The following is a 19,519-nucleotide window of genomic DNA, read 5'->3' on the forward strand; positions in this document are numbered from 1 at the left end:
GAAAGTGCTTGCTGTTTGATATTGCACTTCCCCCTTAGTGGACTTCTGTAAATTGTAAATTTTTACTGGGAATACAGAAGTAGGGGAGGAAATCCCCCCCAAGGGACACTACATTCTTTCTGTATGCCGCAACTGCTGTGAAGAATTGGAAGAGTCAAGACATACCAACTATAGATAAATTGGCAAATGAAGATGATGGACTTTATGGAACTCGCCAAACTGACAGGGAGACTCTGCGACCCGGAAGAAGAGGAGGTGGAGGAAATGTAAGTTATATCTTGGAAATTATTCTAATACTTAATATCCTTTAGGGAAAGGGTTAGAGGCTGTCGGTGTAAATATAGAGCAGGCATCCCCAAACTTCGGCCCTCCAGATGTTTTGGACTACAATTCCCATGTTCCCTGACCACAGGTCCTGTTACCTAGGGATCATGGGAGTTGTAGGCCAAAACATCTGGAGGGCCGCAGATTGGGGATGCCTGATATAGAGAATAGGTTAAGTTTACAGAATTATTCTTTAAAGGTAGATTTTGATGAGGTATTAAATTCTGGAACTGCCAAAGAGGATTTGATATGCATTTGATATACCACTGTATTCTGCTCTGGTCAGACCTCACCTGGAGTACTGTGTCCAGTTCTGGGCAGCACAGTTCAAGAAGGACGCTGACAAGCTGGAACGTGTCCAGAAGAGGGCAACCAAAATGGTCAAAGGCCTGGAAACGATGCCTTATGAGGAACGGCTTAGGGAGCTGGGTATGTTTAGCCTGGGGAAGAGAAGGTTAAGGGGTGATATGATAGCCATGTTCAAATATATAAAAGGATGTCATATAGAGGAGGGAGAAAGGTTGTTTTCTGCTGCTCCAGAGAAGCAGACACGGAGCAATGGATTCAAACTACAAGAAAGAAGATTCCACCTAAACATTAGGAAGAACTTCCTGACAGTAAGAGCTGTTCGGCAGTGGAATTTGCTACCAAGGAGTGTGGTGGAGTCTCCTTCTTTGGAGGTCTTTAAGCAGAGGCTTAAGGAGTACGACAAGGTTGTCTATTGTATATTGTCTCCCTGCTTATTTAACTTATATGCAGAATTCATCATGCGAAAGGCTGGACTAGATGAATCCCAAGCCGGAATGAAGATTGCCGGAAGAAATATCAACAACCTCAGATATGCAGATGACACAACCTTGATGGCAGAAAGTGAGGAGGAATTAAAGAACCTTTTAATGAGGGTGAAAGAGGAGAGCGCAAAATGTGGTCTGAAGCTCAACATCAAAAAAACCAAGATCATGGCCACTGGTCCCATCACCTCCTGGCAAATAGAAGGGGAAGAAATGGAGGCAGTGAGAGATTTTACTTTCTTGGGCTCCTTGATCACTGCAGATGGTGACAGCAGTCACGAAATTAAAAGACGCCTGCTTCTTGGGAGAAAAGCAATGACAAACCTAGACAACATCTTAAAAAGCAGAGACATCACCTTGCCGACAAAGGTCCGTATAGTTAAAGCTATGGTTTTCCCAGTAGTGATGTATGGAAGTGAGAGCTGGACCATAAAGAAGGCTGATCGCCGAAGAATTGATGCTTTTGAATTATGGTGCTGGAGGAGACTCTTGAGAGTCCCATGGACTGCAAGAAGATCAAACCTATCCATTCTGAAGAAAATCAGTCCTGAGTGCTCCCTGGAAGGACAGACCATGAAGCTGAGGCTCCAATACTTTGGCCACCTCATGAGAAGAGAAGAATCCTTGGAAAAGACCCTGATGTTGGGAAAGATTGAGGGCACTAGGAGAAGGGGACGACAGAGGACGAGATGGTTGGACAGTGTTCTCAAAGCTACGAACATGAGTTTGACCAAAGGGCCATTCCATGAAAAATGAGCCTGACAAGCAAAAAAATATTTTTAAAATATACTTATTTTACTTATAGTTTCATTAACTAAACATATTAAAGTTCAATATTCCAAAGAAAAAAAGAATTTGAAATTATTTTTTTCATGAGAAATTTGAGCTTGAAGTTTCAGTATCACTTTTCTGATTGTGTAGCTTAATTTTGTTCATTTAGGTTGGCATTATTTTTTAAAGATAAACAAAAATTGTGGTTGTCATTGTTGGTATATTATTAAAGTGAAGAACTTTGTCTACACATTGGACTTGAAAATTTTTAAATAGGTAAGTTATTTCTATTTTATTTTTATTATTGAATGGGATGCTGTTTCAGTGTCCCACCCGTGACAGCAAAAGGTACAAAAGTTTATTTTGTGATAAAACTAATTTATAGGTTATGTTTGTTTTATTGTGGGAGTATGTATTAGAGTATAACACACCTATCAATAATAAAAATGCAGTTAATTAATGTAAACACCATGAAATTTTAATAATTCTTTTTCTGTCCCACCCGTGACAGTTTTCAATGTTGTAGCTTGAGTTAGTGATTTCAGCTCTCTGCAGACAGGAGACAGATTCCTCATGTAATAATTCTTTATTCTGGCAAACAAGACTGAGGGACTGAGGAGAGGGGAACTAGCTAGAAAAGGATACATTTTGGAGGGAACAATCTCAAGCAATCACAAAACTGTCTTTTGGTGGAAACCAATAAGACTAAGGAGCCAAATGCAGCTGCTTGAATGAACCAATGGTAGCTGTTCCTTCTGGAACATAAAGGCAGTTACCGTTACTTTACCCTAATGCGAATACATACAGTAATACAGATAATATAACCTTTGAATCAATACACAAAATGGGGAAGACTACATCTGCAGAACGTATGAGAAAGCTGCGTGAAAAACTAAAACAAGATAAAAACAAATGTGAAAGCTTCAAAGAAAAGGAGAGGGTCAGAGATAAGAAGAGGCGAGAAAAGATGAAGTTGGTAAAGAATTTGTCTGCAAAATCACTTATGGAATACAGACGGAAAGAAACTGAGCGCAAAAGAAAGTACAGACAAAAGATAAAAGAAAAAGAATCTAGGCCAATTGGCGACACTACTATTCCAGAGATTGGGTCATTTAAATGCCCACAATCTCTTGGAAAGGCTGTTACCAAAGTTAAAAGAGTGTTGCCATTAAGTCCACGGAAAAGAATAGCCGTGGTACGAAAGCTTGTGTATGAGAGTTCACGTCAAGCGCCAAAAACACTATTTGATAAAAGCCCTAAACAGAACACCAAAAGTTCTGTTTCACAAGATAATATCTCAAAGGTCCATGAGTTTTATAATTCAGATGATATTAGCAGGCAGGCACCAGGAATTAAGGATGTCAAATCTATTAAAGATCCAACAAGTGGAAAAAGAATCAAAATCCAAAAGCGGCATATGAATATGACAGTCCAAGAGGCCTATGCCTTATTTAAGATTGATAACCCAACAGTTGAAATCAGCAAATCAAAATTTTATGAACTGAGGCCTAAAAATATTGACTTAGCTTCTCAAATGCCACACAATGTTTGTGTTTGCAAATACCACGCTAATTTCAATTTCCTAATTGAAGCCATAAGTAGGGAAGACATTTTTTTCCCTTCCACACATTCTGATCTTTTGAGCCTTACTTGTTGTGATTTGGAAAATGAAAAATGCATGAATGGTGAATGCAAAAAGTGTGTACTTAATTTGCACACCCTAATTGATGAAGACTTAAACATGTTGTCTGAGATTTTCTGGAAGCAATGGAAAGATGACTGTTCTAGCCGGCCTAAGGTTTTTGAAGCAAAAGGAACCATAGAAGAAGCTGTCAATGAGCTACAAAATCAATTTAGTAAATTTAAGAAGCACTTCTTTGTAAAGCGATTACAAGCTAAAGCTTTCAAAAATATGAAGGACACAGTAGCTGATGATGAGGTGATTCTTCAAGTGGATTTTGCTGAAAACTATTTGGCAACATCGCAAGCTGAAATCCAAAGTGCACAGTGGACCCACAACCAAATCACAGTAATTACTGGTTGCGCTTGGACTCAAGGCGAAGTACGTTCTTTTGCCGTGGTTTCGGATCACTTAACCCACGACAAATACTCAGTATATGCATGCCTAAAAGCCATAATTGAAGAACTTAAGAAAGAATTTAACAGACTGACAAAGGTCAAAATCTTTTCTGATGGGTGTGCTGGTCAGTTCAAAAATAAGTACACACTGTCCAATCTGTGTTTTATGCCTGAAGACTTTGGTGTTGATGGGGAATGGTTGTTGTTTTTTTTGCTACATCCCACGGCAAGGGTGCCGTGGATGGGATTGGTGGATTAACTAAGCAAGCAATTTGGAATGCAGTGAAACAAAGGAGAGTAGTAATCAATTCAGCCTCAGATTTTGTTAAGTGTGCTGAAAAAGCAGTACCGAGAGTGAAGTTTGTCCTTTTAACACCTACTGATATCAGTGCAAATATGGCGATGCTAGATGAGCGCTGGACTTTGGTGAGGAAGATTCCAAACGTGCAGTCCAACCATTTTTTTAAAGCTAAAGACAAAAGAAGTTTAGTTTATGGACCTTCTTTTCAAAAGTCCACCCACGTAGTCTTCACAGAACTGTTCAAGTTAAAAGTTTCTGATGTTTACAGAGATTCTGATAGTGACACAGAAAAACAAGATGGTGTAGCAAGTTGTACAAATGAAACAGATGTGCCGGTGGTTGGAGTGAAGCCGTTCGTTGATGGAGTGACTATTGGGACATATGTTTTAGTTGAATTTGAAACAACTACAAAAAGACAAAGAACCAGGCCTACTAAATATAGATATGCTGCAATATGCCAAAGTAATGTTGAAGATGATGGAGAAGTCAAGGTGATGTGTATGCGAGCAGTTAACAATTCTCGAAAGCTGTTTCAAGTTGATGAAAAAGACATATCATATGTGCAGTTTGAACATATTCTTAGTATCTTACCCCAACCTAATGTTAAATGAGTCAGAAGGAACATTTTTTATGAATTTACTGAAAATGTAGATGTGTTTGAAAGTGGTTGATTGGCCCAGAGATGGACTAGAACAGGGGTCCCCAGACTACAGCCCGGGGGCCGGATGCGGCCCAATTAGCCTGCCAATCCGGCCCGCGACAACCCCCGCCGCCCGCTCTTACGGCGCGCAGCGCGGCAGCGCTCCTCCGGGTTGGGATAAAAGCGTCGAAAATCCTTTCTGCGCATGCGTATGGGCCTCTCCCGACCCGGAAGAAGTCATTTCTGGTGCACTTCCGGGTCGGGGGAGGCCCACGCGCATGCGCACAACGGATTTTCGGCGCTTTTTCCACCCGGGAAGCGTGCCGCCGCGCCAGTAAGCGCCCGTGCGCATGCGCACGGGCGCGCACTCCCCCGCCCGCCGGCCCGCACAGGCGCGTGCTCCCCCGCCCTCCGGCCCGCTGCGCGATCGGCGCGGTGGGAACCGGCCCAAACGCCGGTAAGTCTGGGGACCCCTGGACTAGAAGAAAATATTTTTAATAGATTTTAATTTTAGTAAATACAACATTATACTTTGTAGGCTATGGTAGATAGTAAGTATAGTAATAGCAAAAGGTGGTTTTTTTTGTAATTATTCCATTTTTAACAACCTTAATTGTATGTTAAATCGAGTGTATGTCAGACGCGTCCCACCCGTGACATTTCATTTTCCCACCTGTGACAGCATTTTTTCCTTAATTTTGTTGCATTAAATTTCTTAACCTAAATTTCTGATTGCATAGTTGTAACCAATAAACATTGATTTAAACAGATATGCTGAGTTTATAATTGATTCAACTCCCAACTCACAGAGTTTTTCCATAAATCAAACTTATCTCAAGCTCCATGTGCTTTTTTGTCCCACCCGTGACAATGCTTTAACATTTAATAAAATTGTCAAAAATATCCATAAAAATATTAAAAAATTAGTAAAATGTTCAGTATCTTATTAAGAACATAGTTCAAATTTTGGTTGTTAATTTTTATGTATATTTACATTCTTACACATGTGTGAATACCAAAAAACATGGTCCAAGTGTCCCACCCGTGACAATGGAATGGCCCCAAACTGCGGGAGGCAGTGGAAGACAGGAGTGCCTGGCGTGCTCTCGTCCATGGGGTCACGCCATGGTACTACTGTATAGAGGACAATATGCTATGCTCCTCCCCGGTGGTAGGAACAGGGAAGAGGCCAAAACTATCTGGGCTGAGAAGGAAGCAGATTGAAGAAGGAAGAAGGAAGGCAATTTTGCAAGAGAGGCAGCAGCCCCAAATGCTCTGCATGGAGATGGCTGTCTGGCTGCTCGGCAGCATCCTTGGCTTCAGTTTCAGAAAAGGAAAGTTCTTTGCCCCCGCCAGCCCTGCAGCTGATGGCAGGCAGGGATGTCTGCGAGGGGATTAGTTGTGGCGCTGCGGGTGGCGCTGTGGTCTAAACCACTGAGCTTCTTGGGCTTGCCAATCAGAAGGTCGGCGGTTCGAATCCCCGCGACAGGGTGAGCTGCCATTGCTCTGCCCCAGCTCCTGCCAACCTAGCAGTTTAAAGCACACCAGTGCAAGTAGATAAATAGGCACCTCTGCGGCAGGAGGGTAAACTGCGTTTCCGTGCGCTCTGGTTTCCGTCACGGTGTTCCATTGCACCAGAAGCGGTTTAGTCATGGTGGCCACATGACCTGGAAAGCTGTCTGCAGACAAACGCCAGGTCCTTCGGCCTGAAAAGCAAGATGAGCGCTGCAACCTCATAGTCACCTTTGACTGGACTTAACCATCCAGGGGTCCTTTACCTTTTCTCAGAAGAGCCTGCTGGATGAAGCCAGTGGCCCATTGAGTCCAGCATCCTGTTCTCACAGGAGCGTTGGCCGGATCCAGCAGGTTCTTCTTCTCTTATCTTCTTCCCCTCCAAGCTCAGAGGCTGTGGGTCCTGCCAGGGCTGCCAGGGCCACGACTGTGCACATTCTCCCCTTGGAAACATGCCTGGCACCGAGTCCGGCATCCTTTGGACTGGACCCAAGAGGCCTTTGTGGGCCTTGACAGAAGAGCCACCCAGAAGAGGAGCAGTTCCAGGCAGATTCAGAGCTCCCATGTGTTCTGTGTGGTTTTAGGAAGAGAGAAAGCGAGACTGCGGACAGTGTATTGCCTGCACTGACTGGCAGCAGCTCTCCAGGCAGAGCTCTCTCCCAGCTGTTATAAGGAAAAACGGCTCCTTTTCCCTTATGGGGTATCCAAGGGCCCATATAGAGTCCTTAAGTGGTAGGGGTGGTAGGAGAAAATAACAGAGGCCAACCACAAAGCGGCTAGTCGGCCTGATTTTTATTAAAGGAACTGTTGCAACAGGGTCCCCACTCACCACACAGGAGGGAGAACTCTGAAAAATGGTGCCCGAGCCCTTATATAGACCTTTGAAATTGCCCAAGACCACCCCAAAAACATCATACATACATCGCAGAAGGAGGCGGTCTGCAGCAGAAATCCTGCCTGCCAGGATACCTGATAATGGTCACTGATTGCTTCCGCTGGGCAGCCTGGCTATTCTTTTGTGATGGTAAATACTTGATTTCCTGAATCCAGGTCACAGGCTCACCCTATTCCTCAGATTGAACCTGGGACCTTTTGCTTGAGAGACAGAGCTCGGGTCCCTGAGCCCTTTGCTTGACGTCATTTGTGTTCTGTACCCCATCCATCCTGAGATCTATCACGATGAAGAGCCGGTTATAAATGGTCCCAGTTGATGAAGAACAGCACCCAGAGGCCTTGCACGGTTTCCATTGCAGACTTCAGTCTTGCAGGGGGCTCTGCTGCAAAGGCAGCCTCGGTCGGGCTCTGGCTGCTGCTCTGCACCTGTGCTGGGACCGAGGCACCCAGGGGTCATTTGTGGGGAGTCCAGCCCCCGCCCCCGCCCCCCTCTTGCTGGCAGTTTTTGCCCTGCCTCCGTGGGTCCCCCTCCGCCCCAATGCACCTGCTGCCTCCAGGAAAGAAGGGTGTCCGGGGGGAGAGGGACCTCAAACAGGCCTGGAGGAGTTTCCCAAAAGGTTTAAGATACACACAGTCACCCCAAGGAATCCATTTTATTAGAAGAAGAATTTCATGTATCAAAAGGTGGAGGGAGTGAAAGTGAAGAAGAGAAAGAAAGAAATCTCATCGGTTCAAATGTATACAGGTGGGTCTCAGCTTCTGATCCTGATACAGAGGCAGTAGATTTCTTGAGAAGCTACTATATTCTGGTCTGGTCCAGGCAGGGCTCTTCTGTACTCATCTAGCTACCAGGACCAGTGGTCAGGGATGATGGGAACTGTAGTCCCAAAACATCGGGAGGGCCGAGTTTGCCTGGGCCTGTACAACTTGTGTTCTATAGGGGGAATGGAGAGCAGGCACTACGACTCCCAGAGGGCAATGGGAGAGCCGGCTCCTCCTCCTCCTCCTCCTCCCTTTCTCCCCCCCGCCCTTTCCGAGTCCTCCCCATTGGCCGACTCCTCCTCCTCCCTTTCTCCCCCCCCCCGCCCTTTCCGAGTCCTCCCCATTGGCCGGCTCCTCCTCCTCCCTTTCTCTCTCCCCCCCCCCCCGACCGTTCCGAGTCCTCCCCATTGGCCGGCTCCTCCGACTCCGTATCTGGGCAAAGGCCGGGCCCCGTCAGCCAATGGGAGTCGAGAGTGGGGCGCTGGGGGCGTGGCCGGGCGGAGAGGCGTTGGAGTTGACGGTTGGCGGTTAGTTCAAGATGGCGAGTAATGCCTGGCCCTCGGTCATTCTCGTCGGCCTCCCTAGCCTCTCCCCTTCCCCAAGGGACCCCCCAGACTCTGTGCAGAGGTAGCAATGGAGGCACCCCTGGGACTCGAAGAGGAAGCAGCCCCGGACGGAGGCGGCTCTCTGCACATGCTCAGGAACCAGGGCAGCCTTGGCCCTCGTTCCCCCTCCCTCCTGAGGTAAAGAGACGGGCCTTACTCCAGCCAGCAGCCCTGGGACTCGAAGAGGAAGCAGCCCCGGACGGAGGCGGCTCTCTGCACATGCTCAGGAACCACGCCAGCCTTGGCCCTCGTTCCCCCTCCCTCCTGAGGTAAAGAGACGGGCCTTACTCCAGCCAGCAGCCCTGGGACTCGAAGAGGAAGCAGCCCCGGACGGAGGCGGCTCTCTGCACATGCTCAGGAACCACGCCAGCCTTGGCCCTCGTTCCCCCTCCCTCCTGAGGTAAAGAGACGGGCCTTACTCCAGCCAGCAGCCCTGGGACTCGAAGAGGAAGCAGCCCCGGACGGAGGCGGCTCTCTGCACATGCTCAGGAACCACACCAGCCTTGGCCCTCGTTCCCCCTCCCTCCTGAGGTAAAGAGACGGGCCTTACTCCAGCCAGCAGCCCTGGGACTCGAAGAGGAAGCAGCCCCGGACGGAGGCGGCTCTCTGCACATGCTCCCTGAGAAAGTCGCAGTGCAAAGCCGACATGGGGTGCAGCCTTGGAAGCCTCGGAAAATGCACCCCATGCCAGCTTTGCGCTGCGAGAAGCGGCGGTGGGAGAAACTAGTGCTACTGGACAACTGGGCAATTTTTAATACCGTATATATTTTGATTGCGTCAGACCAACACTGCTACCTACCTGAATCATGTGCTATCCCCCCCTGTAATTGATATAGCATTATCTGCATAAACTGTTCCTTTCTCTCATTATTCACATATACTGTGCTGTTCCCCAAGATTCATTTATACTATATATAATCTCTTGTTGATTTCTGTTTGGTATTATTATGCTCACATCTTTTATGAACTAACTTTGGCTGATGTATTTACACTAAACCTTTCCAAATGGATTCTAGTCTCCAATTTGGTTGCTCCCCTCTGAGCCTTCCGCATCTAGAAGAGACGATGTGCAGAGAACAACGTCTGGGATGTAACTTGCTGCCAATACTTGGCAATGGGCTGTAATTACCTTAATTGAATTTACTGTGAGTTTATAGATGACTGCTAAAGATACGCAGTCTGGAGAGAGCCTGTGTGGTGGTGTGGTTAAGAGCAGTGGACTCGTAATCTGGGGAACCGGGTTCGCAATCCTCCGCATGCAGCTGCTGGGTGACCTTGGGCTAGTCAGTCACACTTCTCTGAGGTCTCTCAGCCTCGCTCACCTCACAGAGGGTTTGTTGTGGGGAGGGAGGGAGGGAAAGGAGATTGTGAGCCGCTTTGAGACTCCTTAGGGCAGGCATAGGCAAACTTCGGCACTCCAGATGTTTTGGCCTACAACTCCCATGATCCCTAGCTAACGACCAGTGGTCAGGGATGATGGGAATTGTAGTCCAAAACATCTGGAGGGCCAAAGTTTGGGGATGCCTGCCTTAGGGTAGTGATAAAGCAGGGTATCAAATCCAAACTCCTCCTCCTCCTCCTCTTCTTCTACCTAGATTTCTCTCCTGATCCCCCAAAAACCAGTACCTGCTTGAAAGAGCCCCAGATAGCTTTTCAAAACATGTGTGCATGTAAAGCTTAGTCTGTCTGTGTCCACAATCAGAGTCTGAGGAGCATGCATCGAATATATAGCCTCCAGGAGTTGCTTTTATAATCAAGGCTAATAGAAATAAATGTGGCTCATTATCTCCGTGATTGAGCTAGTTACAGGGCCTTTTTAAAAGAGGTCTGTTTCAGAGTAATAACAAAGTGGGTTGACAGAAATGTCGGCTTTGGGAGTCTCCCGGTCAGTGTTCCGCTGCTTCTGAACTTTCTCTTTTGATTTTTCAGGCTGTAAAATGTAGAATAGAACGAACCTTTTGCCCTTGCTTTCCTTGAATGAAATTGCATTCAGTTTCTGATGAAGAGCAGCGCAGCCACCTGTCTAGGTCCCAGGTATGATCTTTGAATGGTTGCCCCATTTCACTTGACTTGTTGGGTAGTGAATTAGGCCAGGACCTGATCCAGATTCACTCTGTGCATACGGCACATGCACCCTTGTCTCAGCGACTTTGGAGCAACCGGTTATAAAAGGAGATTGGGGCTCTGTTTGTAACTTTGGGGAGAGGGTTCAAATGCTAACTTCAGGATACAACCTTTTCAGGTCCTTTAGGGGGGCTGGAAAAATCACGGCGTGCTTTTAGGCACCATCATCTCATTTTCACAGGTTGGCAGCCAGCCTTTAGGTACTCCTCCTAGAGCTAGAGAAATGGCTTAAAGCTGCCATTTAGCAACGTTTGACCTCTAGCTGCCCATATTTACATGTTTATTTCCTTACATATAGCCTTCTCTTTCATCCTGGAGCCCAAGGTAGCGTACATGCACCTGTGCTTCTCAGGCAGTCTCCCACCCAGCACTAACCAGACCTAGACCTGCTCAGCTTCCCAAAGGTCGTGGCATCATGTTCCTTCTGGCCCTACCCTGGGAGTAGATCAAACAGTGAATCATTTCATTGTACGCACTGATTTCCTGACAAATTAGATCCGGGCTTTTGAGCTTCATTTGCCTGCCTAGCTAACTCCCAATTTGCCCTTCCTTACTCAGAGGTATCAGAGAAGGTGAGACAGAGTTTGGTTGGCATGCTTTGACCTGCTTTTATATTCTGACATTTTTAAAGAAAGGGGGGGGGGATCTCATGGATAATTTTAACAACTAAACCCAGTTGACAGCAAGTCCAACATGCTCTCTGCTCCCATGATACACAGTATATATACATATATTTGTCAGCCCCAGAGACGGTTCCTGTTTGTGTGAAAGTGTGTTCTCTGTATTGACCCTTAGAAGGAGAAGTTAGTGCCATGTCAAGAAATGTAGGTCTTTTGAAGGTACTGTAGATGACTTTTCGATGCCTTAATTTTCTCGCATGTTTCATCTACAAGAAGTTCTCTTCTGCAGGCAGATGATTCAGTAGATCAGCCCTGGTTGATCAGCTTGCAGTCTATTGGTATTGTGGTTATTGCTGCCACCCACCCACTTCTTGGGTGCTGGCTGGGCCCTTTGAAGCCAGAGAGAAGCCACCCCACATTGATATGTAGTGAATTTCATATTATAGGATGTGCCAGCCCCAAATGACAGACGTAAGGGAACTTTCTCTAATTGCCTTGTGAAGAATATAGGAACAAGGCAGCAAAAATTAGGCTTGTCCTCCTCTCTGCTCCTCTGTTTGGTATACAAAATAATTGAGCTTATTCTTTTTAAAATGTTGAGAATAGTCAGGTGGCAGATGCGATAACTGGGGTTTATAAAAAGACTATTATTCTTTGGTTTATGGTGTAACCATGCAGGAGTCTTCGAACCAAGCACAGTGGCCGAGCTTAATGCTTCAGCCCCGGGGGGGGGGGGCAGAGAGCAGGCGGGGCTGGGGCTCGTCCGGGGGGCGGGGCACCCAGCACGGGCGGGGAGACACCCGCGATGGCACCCTGCCGGGATCGCGCTCCCAGGGGCGTGGCGTGGCGCTCCCCCTGCACTCCTCTTCCTCCGCCAGTGACCAAACATTCGGCCCCTGTCTCCTGACGGGATGAGTAAGTCCAAGGTGCAGGGTTCTTGGTGTTGGGCAGGATTATCCTTGGGCCTCCTCAAGTCTGGGCTGGTTTGTTTTTGTTCATTCAGAGTTTTTCCGGCCCTGGGTTAAGAGGTAAGCAAGCAAGGGAAGGGGGGTGTAGTGGCTGTTCCCCATTGCTCCCCCCACCGATCTTTTCCCCACCTTGTTTTGGAGTGGCCTCTTCTGCCTCTGGGCTGCCATCTTTTTCCCATCCTTCCTTCCTTCCTTCCTTTCTTGCCTCATCCCCACAGTTCATCACTACAGCTCTGCTATTGATCGGAATCCTCACCATCAATGAAGAATGCGGGTGCTCTTCCTCGAGTGTGCACCCATGCCTCGAGTGTTGGGCTGCTGGTTGCGGTCATCGGCATGTCCTTGGGGATGAACAGAGGCTTGCCACCAAGGATCTTCACAGCCGTTGCTGGATGGGGGCTGGAGGTCTTGCAAGTGAGTGCCTTTTCTCTGCCTTAGAATCATGGGAGTTGGAAGGGACCCTGAGCATCATCTAGTCCAACCCCTGCAATGCGGGAATCTCAACTAAAGCACCCAGGACAGGTGGCCAGCCAACCTCTGCTTTCAAACCTCCAAGGAAGGAGAGTCCACCACCTTCCGAGGGAGTTTGTTCTATTCCCGAAGAGCTCTTACTGTCAGAAAGTTCTTCTTAGGTTTTCATTGGAATCTCCTTTCCTGTAACTTGAAGCCATTGGTTCATCTCCTACCCTCCACAGCAGGAGAAAGCAAGATTGGTCCATCTTCCCTGTGGTGTACCTAGGAGTTCTTCCTTTTAAAAGTACAAAACGAGAGTATAAAAGAGCTGCGGGTGGAAACAGGTCTCCTGTACTGGAGGCAATAAATTGATTCCGAATCCTGTTTTGTGTAGTTGGGGATGCAGAGTGGGAGGTCTTGATGGCCAGGTGGTCTTTATGGCCAGGAGCACCCTTCTGTTCCCCTAGCTCCGCTGGAACCCCTTTGGGACAGCTATGCCTTGGCCATTGCGCTCCATGCTCTGGCAACTTCCAGACTGGATTGCTGCAACACGCTTTACTTGGGGCTGCCCTTGAAGACACCTCAGCCAGGGATGATGGGAGTTGCACTCCCACAACCTCTGGAGGGGCCACCCTTGCATGAAAGGCTCATTTGTGAGGGACGTAACTGAGGGGCGGGCAGTACAGGCAAGTGATGGTCCAGTTCAGGGATGGGGAAGATACAGGCAGGAACCTTTTTGTGTGCGTCCAATGGATGCACGGTCATCCCCCCCCCACTGCTGACCTGGAAGCGGCCCCAAAATGAGGCAACACCCATGGGGGTCAGGAAGGAAACCTCTGCTCAAAATGGCTATCACCTGTAGTCGGCATCCAGCAACAAGAAGGTCTCAGCTTGCCCATCCCTGGACCAGATCCTTTTGAATACTGCCACCAGGTCTACAAAGAACCATGTGGGCCCCAGTGGTGCTGTCAAAGGAGCAGCTGAGCTCAGTTTCTGCTCTCGGCTTCTCCTGTTGTTGTTGTTGTCTAGTCGTTTAGTCGTGTCCGACTCTTCGTGACTAGGCTTTTCCTAGAACTGAATCAAACCAGTTCCCCCCCCCCCTTCAGCGCATCAAATGATTGGTGGTGGGTCCCAGTGGTCGCACCGACGTTGGGAAGCCTCCTTGGGATTTTCATCTTCAACATCTTCATTGACTTTCACAATCGCCCTCGGCTGGATGGGAACAGGAAGCCAGACTGTGAGGGCGACGGGAACGTCGAGCAGAGACTGCGAAATCTGGACTCGAGTCAGCCGGATGCTGTGACCACAGTGCCCAAGAGCGGGCAAGCAGGCATCAATCTATGTTCTTTGCTAACAAACAGAGTGCACTTTTTCCGGGGGGGAATAAGGGAAGGCTGGAAGGTGTAATTTCATTCCTGCCCTGTGCTCTTCCCACTCAGCTGCTGCCAGTGAGCTGCATCTCGGTGCTCATGTCAGAGCCTTGCAAAAATCCCTTTCGGCAGGGATGTTCGAGGGCTGTGCTGTGAGACGCTGCCCTTGAAAAAGACACCATCGCTTTAGTACAGACTGGTTGACCCAACGTCTTCCTAGTAGACAGAAGTAGCCTCACCCACCCCCTGCTGTGCACTCAACTAGACAGGTGCAAGAGGAGTGCACTGTAAAGGCCTAAAAATTGGAACAAGACTCCAGCTCAGTTGATAGAGCATGAGACTCGTAATGTCAGGGTCGTGGGTTTGAGCCCCATGTTGCGCAAAAGATTCCTGCATTGCAGGGGGTTGGACTGGATGACCCTCGGGGTCCCTTCCAACTCTACAATTCAATGGTAAGCAAAGTATAAATAAATATAAGCCGCCTTGAGTCCCCATCAGGGAGGTAAATATATAATAATTCTGGAAACAATTTCAAGCCGAGCATTTTTGTTTCCGATATACAATGCTGGCAAGAGAGGAAGGCCCCCAGGTGAATCAAGCATATGATCCTCGGATGCATGAAGGGTGTTGGAGAAATTTGATGAATTTGCTTTGTTTACGTTGTCCCAGGCCGGGGGAAAGAGAGGCTCCTTTCCACTGACATCATTTCCCCCCTGATGTCAGGATGCTGTGACCTCATGTCTCCTCCTAGGAATGCTGGTGAGGAGGGGCCATCTTCTGAGAGTGTTGTTGTTTAGTCGTGACCCCATGGACCAGAGCACGCCAGGCACTCCTGTCTTGCACTGCCTCCCACAGTTTGGTCAAACTCATGTTCGCAGCTTCAAGAACACTGTCCAACCATCTCGTCCTCTGTCGTCCCCTTCTCCTAGTGCCCTCAATCTTCTGAGAGTGATTTTACCTTATCTCCTTGAACTCCTCAACAAACTGGCAGCCTCTGGTTGCTAACCTTTACAGCAACCCCTGGAGCAAATTTCATCCAAACTTGTGGTGTATTTAATCCAAAGGGTTAAACTCCTCAACACAACGGGCCAGGGGTGTGCAGGTGTGGCCTCCACTGGGTTTTGCTGGGTTTTTTGGGCCAAGCAGGTTGAGGCAATATTATATCTATTGAAGTAAATTAATTTATTAAATTTCTGTGGCACCCTTCATCCGAGGATCATTTGCTTGTTTTACCTCCACGGTCTTTCTCTCTTGCCAGCTTTGTATATCAGAAACAAAAATGCCCGGCTCGAAGGGCCAGGCCTGGAGGGCAGGAAGGTCCGCTGGAAGGGGCTGCTTTCCTCACGGGGCCGCCTCTCCTGCTGTGCCCCACGGAGGACATGGTGCTGTGCAAGACCCCGGCCCCAGGGAGATCCATCTGGCCTCCCCCTGAGCCAGGGCCTTTCCGGCCGGGGGGAAAGCTCTCCCCCCAAGAGACAGAGCAGCTCCGCCAGGCCGTGGGGCAGGACGCAGGTGGACTTTCTTTCCATTGGACCTTATCAGAAGTAGTTTCCGGTAAATGACTCTGCAATTGTTATTCTACAGCCTATTACGTTTGCGTGTTGTTTCATCGGATCTAATGATCAGCCATTACAGCAATTTAAACCCAAATTTTCCTTTTTTAAGAAAGGGTGGCCTTTCTTTCTTGCTAGCATTGTATATCAGAAACAAAAATGCCCGGCTTGAAATTATTATTAAAATTATTATATATTTACTTCCCTGACGGGGACTCAAGGCAGCTTAGGGAGCAAAATAAGACATTGGGGGCAGGTGGGGAAATCTACAATTTAAAAACAATTAAACACTGATAGAATTAAAACTGTGTATGTGTATACAAATTAGAATATTTCACCATACAAAAATTGCAAGAAAAACAGCAAAGCACAGGCCCTTTCATTAATAGCCCATTTTTATTTTATATTTCTGTATACTTTGCTTGCCACTGAATTGCAGCCTCTGAAGGGTCCTGCGGGGACCCTGGCCTCGTAGGAGGCAGGCCTTGCCAAGGGGGACCCAAAAGGGACCTGCTCCTGCCTACTCACCTGGGAACGCTGGTGCAGATGGCAACCAGGGCTGCTGCACCAAAGGTGGCAAGACCACCGGGGGGGGGGGGCTGCCTTCTCGTCTGGGCCACCGCTGCTGATGCAGAAGGGAGCACCAGCATGGGCAGGTGTTGCCCCTCCTGCGCCTGCTGCCCCTCCTACTCCTGCACCTGCTGTTGCGCCTGTTGCTGCTGCTGCCGCTCCACCTCCGCTGGCTGCACTTTATTTTTAAAAAATCACTTTAGAAAGTATGCCATCCTGCAAGAAAGAAAGGAAACGTCCCGCCTAAGTCAATGTGAAAAGGCCTGAAGTTAGACCTGGAATCCAGGCCATTTCAGGAGGCATTTGGACCCGTGTCCTTGGACTCCAAGTCTGTGCGGCTGGAACCCAGGGAGGCGCCTGGCAAGAAGGGCAGGAAGGTCAGCTGGAAGGGGCTGCTTTCCCCATGGGGCCGCCTCTCCTGCTGTGCCCCACGGAGGACATGGCGCTCTGCATGGCCTCTCCTGCATGGCCCCAGGGAGATCTGGCTGGCCTCCCCCTGAGCCAGGGTCTTTCCGGCTGGGGGGAAAGCCGGAAAGACCCCCCAAGAGACGTGGGGCAGGACGCAGGTGGACTTTCTTTCCATTGGACCTTATCAGAAGTAGTTTCCAGTAAATGACTGCAATTGTTATTTACGTTTGCGTGTTGTTCCATCGGATCTAATGATCAGCCGTTACAGCAATTTAAACCCAAATCTCCCTTCGTTCCACCTACTCTAATTCCAAACCATCTATCACACTGTTCTAGACCAGGCTTCCTCAACCTCGGCCCTCCCGATGTTTTGAGACTACAATTCCCATCACCCCTGACCACTGGTCCTGCTAGCTAAGGATCATGGGAGTTGTAGGCCAAAAACATCAGGAAGGCTGAGGTTGAGGAAGCCTGGTCTAGAACAGTGTGATAGATGGGTTGGAATTAGAGTAGGTGGAACGAAGGGAGATTTGGGTTTAAATTGCTGTAAAGAAACTTGAAAAGAGGGGCCCTAGGGTACGTTCCCAATCCCTCCTAGGTATGTTATGCATTTCTAACAGTATAGCCAAATCAGAAATTCTTTGTAGAACTGTAAAAACTACTCTGAAAATTTCTTCTTCCCAAAATGAAACCTTCACCTGGTTGTAAATATTAAGATTATACCAGCAAGAATGTAAAAATGTGATTTCAATCAAGTCTTACTGACTAGTGATTTGAATCCATTGGATTTCAGTTAAATCCCCCCTGCATCTCACACACCTGGGGAGGGGACTGGGGGTGTTGCAGGATGGTATCTAGGATGTCCCTCTCCTCCATCATCTCCAATCTTTTTGAGAAAGAGCGAGAGGGAGAGAGGTGACTAAGGGAGGCGGACGAGAGGGAAAGGTAGCGGATTATGCCGTGATTAACCCCCCCCCCGGGGCAGCCACCCAGAAGTCCCTGCTCCATGGGACACACCTCTTCCAAAGGTGGGGTGGGGGGGAGACCCTGGCCTCGTAGGAGGCAGGCCTTGCCAAGGGTGACCCACAAGGGACCTACTCCTGCCAACTCACCTGGGAAGACTGGTGCACTCTATTTTTTTTTTTGAATTTTTTCAGAAAGTACGCCATCCTGCCAGGAAATGGCCACAAGGGCCGCTGCACCAAGGGTGGCAAGACCACTGGGGCGGCCTGCCTCCTTGTGTGGGCCTCCGCAGAAGGGAGCACCAGCATGGGCAGGTGCTGCCCCTCCTGCTCCTGTGCCGCCTGCTGCTGCTGCCACCCCACCTCCGCTGGCTGCACTCTCTTTTTTCAGAAAGTACGCCATCCTGCCAGGAAATGGCCACAAGGGCCGCTGCACCAAGGGTGGCAAGATCACCGGGGCGGCCTGCCTCCTTGTTTTTGCCTCCGCAGAAGGGAGCACCAGCATGGGCAGGTGCTGCCCCTCCTGCTCCTGTGCCGCCTGCTGCTGCTGCCACCCCACCTCCACTGGCTGCACTCTCTTTTTTCAGAAAGTACGCCATCCTGCCAGGAAATGGCCACAAGGGCCGCTGCACCAAGGGTGGCAAGACCACTGGGGCGGCCTGCCTCCTTGTGTGGGCCTCCGCAGAAGGGAGCACCAGCATGGGCAGGTGCTGCCCCTCCTGCTCCTGTGCCGCCTGCTGCTGCTGCCACCCCACCTCCACTGGCTGCACTCTCTTTTTTTAGAAAGTACGCCATCCTGCCAGGAAATGGCCACAAGGGCCGCTGCACCAAGGGTGGCAAGACCGCCAGGGCGGCCTGCCTCCCTGTGTGGGCCTCCGCAGAAGGGAGCACCAGCATGGGCAGGTGCTGCCCCTCCTGCTCCTGTGCCGCCTGCTGCTGCTGCCACCCCACCTCCACTGGCTGCACTCTCTTTTTTCAGAAAGTACGCCATCCTGCCAGGAAATGGCCACAAGGGCCGCTGCACCAAGGGTGGCAAGATCACCGGGGCGGCCTGCCTCCTTGTTTTTGCCTCCGCAGAAGGGAGCACCAGCATGGGCAGGTGCTGCCCCTCCTGCTCCTGTGCCGCCTGCTGCTGCTGCCACCCCACCTCCACTGGCTGCACTCTCTTTTTTCAGAAAGTACGCCATCCTGCCAGGAAATGGCCACAAGGGCCGCTGCACCAAGGGTGGCAAGACCGCCGGGGCGGCCTGCCTCCTTGTGTGGGCCTCCGCAGAAGGGAGCACCAGCATGGGCAGGTGCTGCCCCTCCTGCTCCTGTGCCGCCTGCTGCTGCTGCCACCCCACCTCCACTGGCTGCACTCTCTTTTTTTAGAAAGTACGCCATCCTGCCAGGAAATGGCCACAAGGGCCGCTGCACCAAGGGTGGCAAGACCGCCGGGGCGGCCTGCCTCCTTGTGTGGGCCTCTGCAGAAGGGAGCACCAGCATGGGCAGGTGCTGCCCCTCCTGCTCCTGTGCCGCCTGATGCTGCTGCCACCCCACCTCCGCTGGCTGCACTCTCTTTTTTCAGAAAGTACGCCATCCTGCCAGGAAATGGCCACAAGGGCCGCTGCACCAAGGGTGGCAAGACCACTGGGGCGACCTGCCTCCTTGTGTGGGCCTCCGCAGAAGGGAGCACCAGCATGGGACGGTTCTTATGCGGAAGGGAGCACCAGGAAGCTCAGCTGGAAGGGGCTGCTTTCCCCATGGGGCCGCCTCTCCTGCTGTGCCCCACAGAGGACCTGATGCTCTGCAATGCCCGGCCCCAGGGAGATC

The 19,519-nt window shown here is 49.5% G+C and overlaps 1 protein-coding gene and 1 long non-coding RNA gene across 2 annotated transcripts in view; one reads left to right on the forward strand and one right to left on the reverse strand.

The window, feature by feature from the left end:
* The window catches only part of LOC148684498 (maestro heat-like repeat family member 5), a 439,917-nt gene that overhangs the window by 246,199 nt on the left and 174,199 nt on the right, over positions 1–19,519 (reverse strand). The window lies entirely within an intron of this gene.
* LOC148684503 (uncharacterized) lies at positions 8,610–14,714 on the forward strand. The gene is made up of 4 exons (XR_015945972.1): positions 8,610–9,210; positions 10,609–10,713; positions 12,610–12,805; positions 13,951–14,714. It is a non-coding gene; the product is annotated as an uncharacterized LOC148684503 (long non-coding RNA).

Source organism: Zootoca vivipara, chromosome 10 (assembly GCF_965207765.1).
Source record: "Zootoca vivipara chromosome 10, rZooViv2.hap1.1, whole genome shotgun sequence".
In the NCBI taxonomy this organism is placed as follows: domain Eukaryota; kingdom Metazoa; phylum Chordata; class Lepidosauria; order Squamata; family Lacertidae; genus Zootoca; species Zootoca vivipara.